Raw genomic sequence first — 9724 nt, 5'->3', positions numbered from 1 at the left:
TCCCTTTCTATCAACAATATGCAAATCAAATTCTTGGAGCAAGAGAACCCATCTAATAAGTCTAGGCTTAGCATCTTTCTTTTCCATAAGATATTTAATAGCAGCATGATCAGTGTGAATAATAACTTTGGAATCAACAATATAAGGTCTGAACTTATCACAAGCAAACACAACTGCTAAGAACTCTTTTTCAATAGTAGCATAATTTCTCTAGGCAGTGTCAAGAGTTTTACTAGCATACTGGATAACATTCAATTTCTTATCAACTATTTGCCCTAGAACAGCACCTAGAGCATAATCACTAGCATCACACATAATTTCAAAGGGTAAATTCCAATCAGGTGGTTGAACAATAGGTGCAGTGATCAAAGCTTTCTTAAGTATCTCAAATTCTTCTATACAATCATCATCAAAGACAAAAGGAATATATTTTTGCAATAAATTAGTCAGAGGCCTAGAGATTTTAGAAAAGTCATTAACGAACCTCCTATAAAAACCGGCATGACCAAGGAAACTTCTTATACCTTTTATGTCCTTGGGACACAGCATCTTTTCAATAGCATCAACTTTAGCTTTATCAACTTCAATGCCTCTCTCAGAAATCTTATGCCCCCAAGACAATGCCTTCATTAACCATAAAGTGGCACTTTTCCCAATTCAACACGAGACTAGTTTCTTCACATCTCTGCAAAACTCGATCAAGGTTGCTCAAGCAATCATCAAAAGAGGATCCATAAACAGAGAAATCATCCATGAATACCTCACAAATATTTTCATAGAAGTCTGAGAATATAGCCATCATGCATCTTTGAAAGGTAGCAAGTGCATTACATAAACCAAAATCCATACGTCTATAAGCAAAAGTACCGAAAGGGAAAGTAAAAGTAGTTTTTGATTGATCCTTTGCTGACACAGGTATTTGAGAGAAACCAGAATAACCATCTAGAAAGCAGAAATGTGTGTGTTTGGATAGTCTTTCTAGCATTTGATCAATGAAAGGTAAAGGGTAATGATCTTTCTTAGTAGCTTTATTTAATTTACGGAAATCAATTACCATCCTATAACCTATGATAATTCTTTGCAGGATCAATTCATCTTTATCATTAGGAACGACAGTAATACCTCCCTTCTTAGGAACACAATGGACTGGACTTACCGATTCACTATCAGCAACGGGATAAATTATACCTGCCTCAAGGAGCTTTAGTATCTCCTTTCTTACCACTTCTTTCATCTTAGGATTTAATCGTCGTTGAGGATCTCTAACTGATTTGGCATCTTCCTCCACTTTAATTTTGTGTTGGCATAGAGTGGGACTAATGCCCTTAAGATCATCCAGAGTATATCCAATAGCAGCGCGGTGCTTCTTCAGAGTTTTTAATAATCTTTCTTCTTCTTGCTCTGAAAAGATAGCACTAATAAAAACAAGATATATTTTCTTTTCATCAAGATAAGCATAATTAAGATTATCAGGTAGTGGTTTGAGCTCAAACACGGGAACACCCTTGGGTGGAGGGGGGTCCCCTAGAATTTCAACGGGTAGGTTGTGTTTCAGAATAGGTCCCTGTTGAAGGAACACTTCGTCTATTTCCCTTCTTTCGTTCATAAACATGTCATTTTCATGGTCTAGCAAATATTGTTCTAACGGGTCAGTAGGAGGCACGGCAATAGAAGCAAGACCAATAATCTCATCCTTACTAGGTGATTCTTTATCACGGGGTTGTCTATGAAACTTAGCAAAATTAAACTCATGAGACATATCCCCTAAGCCAATTGCAGCAATATCCTTTTCACAATCAATCCTAGCATTAACAATATTCAAGAAGGATCTACCAAAAAATAATGGGACAAAAGTCATATTGTGGGGAACAAAGAACAAGAAAATCAGCAGGATATTTAACCTTCCCACACAAGACTTCGACATCTCTAACAATCCCAACTGGTTTAATGGTGTCCATATTAGCAAGCTTAATGGTAACATCAATATCTTCTATTTCAGCGGGTGCAATATCATGCATAATTTCTTTATATAAGTCATAGGGTATTGCACTAGCACTAGCACCCATGTCACATAAGCCATGATAACAATGATCTCCTATTTTAACAGAAATAACAGGCATGCCTACAACAGGTCTATGTATCTTAGCATCTGGTCTAACAATATTAGTAGTCTCACCACAGAAATAAATAACATGCCCATCTAAATTATCATCCAAGAGATCTTTAACCATAGCAATACTAGGTTCACATTTGATTTGCTCAGGAGGTGTATCAGTCCTAGTATTACTCATACGAACAACAGTCAAAGTTTTAGCATGATCCTTTATCCTAAGAGGAAAAGGAGGTTTCTCAACATAAGTAGTAGGAACAATAGGATCATTATAAGTGACAGTCTTTTCTTCAACTGTAGTAGGTGCAACTACTTTTACTTCAATGGGAGGATTATATTTAAACCACTTCTCCTTAGGGAGATCAATGTGAGTAGCAAAAGATTCACAAAAAGCAGCTACTATCTCAGAGTCAAGTCCATACTTAGCGCTAAATCCACGAAAAGCATCGGTATCCATAAAAGATTTAACACAATCAAATTTAGGTGTTATACCTGACTCCTTACCATCGTCGGAACCCCAATCGTCCGAGTTGCGTTTAATTATTTCCAATAAGTCCCACTTGAATTCAGTAGTCTTCAGCATAAAGGAACCAGCACAGGAAGTATCAAGCATGGTGCAATCATTGGGAGAAAGTCGAGCATAAAAGTTTTGAATAATCATATCTCTTGAGAGATCATGATTGGGGCATGAATATAACATTGACTTAAGCCTCCCCCAAGCTTGAGAGATGCTTTCTCCTTCGCAAGGCCAGAAATTATATATGTAATTACGATCATAGTGAGCAAGATGCATAGGATAGAACTTCTGGTGAAATTCCAACTTCAATCATTTATAATTCCAAGATCCCGTATCATCACATAGCCTATACCATGTCAATGCATCTCCCTTCAAACATAAAGGGAAGACCTTCCTTTTGATAACATCATCGGGAATACCTGCAAGCTTCCACAAACTTCATCCACAAAGATAAGGTGTAAATTGGGACGCAATGTTCCATCTCCTGCAAAGGGATTAGCTAGCAGTTTCTCTATCACACCCGAAGGAATCTCAAAGTAAATATTTTCAGTAGGTTCAATAGGTTGAGGAGAAACTCTTTGCTCTTCTGGTCGGGGTGAAGATACCCCGAACAAGCCACTCAAAGGATTAGTTTCCATGGTAACAAGTGACAGAAAATTTTAGCACACTATATAAATGTTTCCTTACCAAGTTCCACTCACCAAAGGCGCTTCACTCCCCGGCAATGGCACCAGAAAAGAGTCTTGATGACCCACAAGTATAGGGGATCTATCGTAGTCCTTTCGATAAGTAAGAGTGTCGAACCCAATGAGGAGCAGAAGGAAATGACAAGCGGTTTTCAGTAAGGTTTTCTCTGCAAGCACTGAAATTGTAGGTAACAGATAGTTTTGTGATAAGATAAATTGTAACGGGTAACAAGCAATGAAAGTAAATAAAGTGCAGCAAGGTGGCCCAATCCTTTTTGTAGCAAAGTACAAGCCTGGACAATTTCTTATAATGAGAAAAGCGCTCCCGAGGACACATGGGAATTATCGTTAAGCTAGTTTTCATCACGCTCATATGATTCGCGTTCGGTACTTTGATAATTTGATATGTGGGTGGACCGGTGCTTGGGTACTGCCTTACTTGGACAAGCATCCCACTTATGATTAACCCCTATTGCAAGCATCCGCAACTACAAAAGAAGTATTATGGTAAACCTAACCACATCATTAGACATATGGATCCAAATCAGCCCCTTACGAAGCAACACATAAACTAGGGTCTAAGCTTCTGTCACTCTAGCAACCCATCATCTACTTATTACTTCCCAATTACTTCCTCTAGGCCCAAATAATGGTGAAGTGTCATGTAGTCGACGTTCACATAACACCACCAGAGGAAAGACAACATACATGTCATCAAAATATCGAACGAATACCAAATTCACATGACTACTAATAGCAAGACTTCACCCATGTCCTCAGGAACAAACGTAACTACTCACAAAGCATATTCATGTTCATAATCAAAGGAGTAATAATATGCATTAAGGATCTGAACATATGATCTTCCACCAAGTAAACCAATTAGCATCAACTACAAGGAGTAATCAACACTACTAGCAACCCACAGGTACCAATTTGTGGTTTTGATACAAGATTGGATACAAGAGATGAACTAGGGTTTTGAGAGGAGATGGTGCTGGTGAAGATGTTGATGGAGATTCACCCCCTATCGATTAAAGGATTGTTGTTGATGACGATGGTGGTGATTTCCCCCTCCCGAAGGGAAGTTTCCCCGACAGAACAGCTCTGCCGGAGCCCTAGATTGATTCCGCCTCGTGGCGGCGGAGTTTCGTCCCGTAAGCTTGCCTCTGATTTTTTCCAGGGTAAAAGCCTTCATATAGCAGAACATGGGCACCGGAGGGCCACCAGGGGGCCCAGGAGACAAGGGGCGCGTCCAGTAGGGGTGAGCGCGCCCCCCACCCTCCTGGCCAGGGTGTGGGCCCCTCTGGTGGTTTCTTCGCTCAATAATTCTTATTAATTCCAAAAATGACTTCCGTGGAGTTTCAGGATTTTTGGAGCTGTGTAGAATAGGTTTCCAATATTTGCTCCTTTTCCAGCCAGAATTCCAGCTGCCGGCATTCCCCCTCTTCATCGTAAACCTTGTAAAATAAGAGAGAATAGCCATAAGTATTGAGATATAATGTGTAATAACAGCCCATAATGCAATAAATATTGATATAAAAGCATGATGCAAAATGGACGTATCAACCTCTTCCCATCGTAACCACGGCTGCCGACGTGGTGGCACCCATTGTTCCTCTGTTGAAGCCCTTTCAGGTGCTTCGACTTTTTTTGGCAGCTTCGGCCTCGCAAGCCGCCTTGAATATTTGAAAGTGCTCTGCCGTGATTGTCGGATTATCCTTCTCAATCTTGGAGTAGGGTTTCTTTTTGTTGACGATCCGATATTTCACCTTGCTTTCCAGGTGGCCAACGCATCGCTAAACTTGGTCATGGCATGTTTGTTTATCTTCTTCATTGTCGGGTCCTTATCTGGATCTTCATAATCCTTTTCATTCTGGCCCGGGAACAAGAATATCTGGTGCGGCTTCTTTAGGAGGGAGGGCCTCATATCATCTATCTTCTTTAGTTTCTCATCATTGATGGTGGCGGTTGTTCATATGATGCAGCCTATTTGATTGTCGTAGCACGCACGCGCTTCCTCGGGCGCGTTTGGCTCAAAATTGCCGTCGTCCACGTTCATGACCACCAGTCTAGTAGTCCTGAGCTAGTTAGGAAGCTGTTGCCTCTTTGTTTTCGGTTCTATACCGGATCCGCTAGTCTCTGCGCCGGTCTCAGTCTCAGCGCCGGTCTCGATGCGGGTCTCAGTCTCAGTACCGGTCTTGATGTCGGTCTCAATCTCCAATGTGACAGGTGGACCCACCAACATCAACTGTTGATCTTCGGATTCCCTCAAAAATTCTTCTGCCGCCAGGTAGACGTTGTCGCAGTCACCCGAACCCTGTCCTTCATCGTTGCTAGCCATGTTTCCTACGATTAAATCTAGTCAACTAATTCTAGGCCTAATAAAATGAATAATGACATAAAAAAGGCATATGCTTTGTAGGGACGTTGACCCCTTCCCGGTGCGGCAAATCCCGGGCACTCGATATGTCCTATTTGTAGCACAAGTCATGCCGAATTACACGGAAAATTTCGGCATGACTTTGGCTAAAAAGTGGACAAATCGAGAACCTGAAATTTGCTGGAACAGAAATGAATCAACATTCCGGCAAAACATAGGCCACTCGGCTTCATTCCCCGGAAACAGCAAAGCCACTTGGGCACAATCGAACCACTTCAATGAAAAGATATAACATGAGCAAACACTATTGAGGGATTTGCATATAACATGGCCACTTCAATGAAAATATATAATCAACAATAACGGAATATGCAAATGAACATCAATGGCATATATCATTATAACAACAATCTTGTTTTTTGTTTACATAGCAACAATTAGTTTAACCAAGTTTTTGAAAAGAAAAACAATTCTGTTTTTTGTTTATAGCTAAATGCAATAGCTACTGTTTTTTATTTATAGCTAAATATTTTTGTTTTTTGTCTAAAGCTAAAAGTCTAGGAACTCCATTTTATCTAACCCTTCTGACCTCACCAAAATTTCCACAGCAAGACCTTAGTACCTACACCCAATTTCTTCAAAAATATTCAGGTCCATAGTCCAAATAATTCAAATTTCATTTGAATGAAATTTGGAACAGATTCGGGTCGATAGTCCAAATAATTTTTTATAGCTAAGTGTTTTTTGTTTATAGCCTCTATTATTTAAGTCTAAATGCTACTATTATTTATATATCCTCTATTAATTTAAAGCTAAATGGAATTACTGTTTAGGCATTTTCATAAAAATTTGCCCTAGCTAATTTCCTAAATAAATTGCTAATCATTTTTCCTAAATGCTAAAAAATGCCTACTACCCTAAAGAAATCTAGGGTTCGTATTAACACCTAGGGTTCATATGAACATCAACAAAGCATCAACATATATATGAATTGCCCTAGCAAAGAGAGAGAGAGGAGGGTAGGGGAGAGGAGAGGCAGAGCCTTACGGTCGGCGGCGAGGGCAGGCTCTAGCTCGGGCGGCGGAGGTCCTGGGCGGGCTCGTGCGGTGGCGGTGAGGTCGAGGGTGGCGGTGGTGAGCTCGAGGGAGGTGATGGTGAGGCTGACGACGGCCTCGGGAGGCGGCTGTGAGGTCGAGGGCGGCCTCGTGCGGCGGCGGTGTGGTCAAAGGCGGCCTCTAGCGGCGGCGGTGTGGTCGAAGGCGGCAGGGCGACGGCGGTGATGGAGTAGTTGGGGGACAGGAGGGAGTAAAGGGGGAAAAGGACTTAGTGAAATTTTGAGCCCGTGCCGTTGGGGGTTAAGTCAAACTAGCAGTAGCGCATTTTGCCGAAACGCGCTATAGCTAAGTTAGCTATAGCGTTTTCCAGCGAAACGCGCTACAGCTATTCCTTTTTGTTTTATTTTTCTTTTTCTTTTGTTTTCTTTATATTTTTTTTTCATTTCTGCTTTTTCTATTTCTTTCATTTTTATTTACTTTTCTACTTAGTTTTCTATTTATTTTCTTTTTCATAGTAGTAGCGCTCTACAGCATAAACACACTGCTATAAAGTTTTCAGGAGTAGTGTGCTTCTGGTAGAGCCGCTACTACTATTCCTAGCCTACTGGCACCAGTGAGGGAATTGTAGTAGTAGCGCTTTTCTGTGCAGACGCGCTACTGCTACAACAATGGCGCCGAGTTTTGACCAGCACTACTGCTATACCTCTGTGTATAAGATTTTCCCTAGTAGTGTCATATCGTCGTAGTGCTTAGGCGAAGCCCTGCGCCGGTAAATTCATCATCACCGTCACCACGCCGTCGTGTTGAAGAAACTCTCCCTCGACCTCAGCTCGATCTAGAGTTCGTGGGACGTCACCGAGCTGAACGTCGCGGAGGTGCCGTACCTTCGGTGCTAGGATCGGTCTGATCGTGAAGACGTATGACTACATCAACCGTGTTGTCATAACGCTTCCGCTTTCGGTCTACGAGGGTACGTGGACACACTCTGCCCTCTCATTGCTATGCATCATCTAGATAGATCTTGCGTGATTGTAGGATTTTTTTTGAAATTACTACGTTCCCCAACACAATAGTCAGAACACGTCAGAGCAGCAAAAGAGGCATCTGCATCGAATGCTCCCATAGATAACCTCAAGACAAAGAATAATCAAATGGCATATCTGCTTGAAGCAACACTGAGAATAGAGCAAAGTCTGGCCAACCTAGCCAAGAATTAGGAAAGCCTAGAGCGGATAGTTGAGGACAAGATGTACAATCTTGATGTCAAGATCATAGAGGTACAGTCTATAGTGGAGAAGCTCAGAGATGAAGCTGAAAGTGGAGATGATGGACCAACAATGGACAGGTTTCAGACGGTACCCAGGGCACCCAGATCTTCAGCCGTGCCAGTTGCGGACACGAGGACCACTCACACTGCACCTGCTACTACTACTATAGTGCCACCTCTAGTATCTACTCCACTAGCCCTGCCAACATCCGATGAAGCTTTTGCAGATGCACTTCTCTCCATGCCATCTACGCACACCGGAGCCACCAGCCAGAAGTCACCTTCAGGAGCTCCCCGGGATCGTGCCTAGAGAGACACATAGCTCTATACCTTTTTCGAACTTTTTGGTACTTGTTGCCAAAGGGGGGAAACTATATAGATCATTAGGCTTCGAGAGAGATAGATAGATAGATAGATAGATAGATAGAGAGAGAGAGAGAGTTTCTCGCTTTCGCTCATTGGTTTTTCTTGAGTTCTTGCTATTATATCTGTATGATTTGTGCTACTTTGCTTGTTATGTGTGTGAGATACTATGTTTGTCTTGTGTGATTGATCATATTATGCTTCATGTGATGCTTAATGCTTATCTCTATCATTATTTGTGTATGAGCATTCACTTATGTTTTTGGTGATGCAAGCATATTATTTCATTCAAATCATTTTGTGCACTCAACCAAGTTGTATGTGATATGGAAGAGAGACCATGATCTTAATCGATTGTGCATTTGCATTCCAACAATTTTTTTAATAATGCACAAATTTAGGGGAAGCTCTTGCTTATCACATACTTCTCAAAGCGACGATGTATTCCATTCATTTAATCATTTGTCGTAGAATTGATCTATATGTTTTCATCAATTGCCAAAGGGGGAGATTGAAAGTTGAACTAATCCCCGGGTGGTTTTGCTAATTCATAACAACATATATCTCATTAAACTAATATCCATTCAAGATAAATATTTCAGGATGTTCAATGATTGGCATGGCATGGACTAGAGATGTGGACCCCTCAAAATGGTAAGGACGAGGATTGGAAAAAGCTCAAGACTCTACATTTTTGTTTAAGTGATCCAAGATCACATTCAGTCCATAGGAAAGCCAATACTGTTACAAGGGGATGAGGCGTTGCCTAATGTTCTATTTGCTCAAGTGCTTAGTGATATTGCTCCAAAACCCTCAGCCACTTTCGCCATCCAAATATGTCCAAACCCTAATTCCCATATCGGCCCCACCGAAATTTCCCATTAGGAGCCACCGAGTTCATCTTGACATAGCCACTGCCAAAACCCTAACAATTCGGTCTCACCGATATGGATCTCGGTTCCACCAATATGGCCTTGCCAACTCTCTGTTTCTTGCTGCAATTACTTTGATCCCACCGAGATGTTGCAATTGGTCTCACCAAGATGGCCTAACTGATTCTCTGTTGCCTTATTGCTTCACTTATGTCCCACCGAGATGATGCAATCGGCGCCACTGAAATGAAGTTTGCCCTAAGCCCTAGCACATCGGTCCCACCAAGTTGTTCCCGTTGGTCCTACCGAGATTCCCAGTGTTCATATTTTTACACCAGATTGGTGCCACCGAGTTTTAGATCGGTGCCACCGATATGGGTCAAAAGTGTGTAATGGTTGGATTTTGTGTGGAGGCTCTATATACCCCTCCACCCCTTCTTCCTCATAGTGGAGAGCCATCAGAACGTGCCT

This window comes from Triticum aestivum, chromosome 1B (genome assembly GCF_018294505.1).
Source record: "Triticum aestivum cultivar Chinese Spring chromosome 1B, IWGSC CS RefSeq v2.1, whole genome shotgun sequence".
Lineage (NCBI taxonomy): Eukaryota > Viridiplantae > Streptophyta > Magnoliopsida > Poales > Poaceae > Triticum > Triticum aestivum.
The sequence above is the reverse complement of the archived record's forward strand: the minus strand, read 5'-3'. Positions refer to the sequence as shown.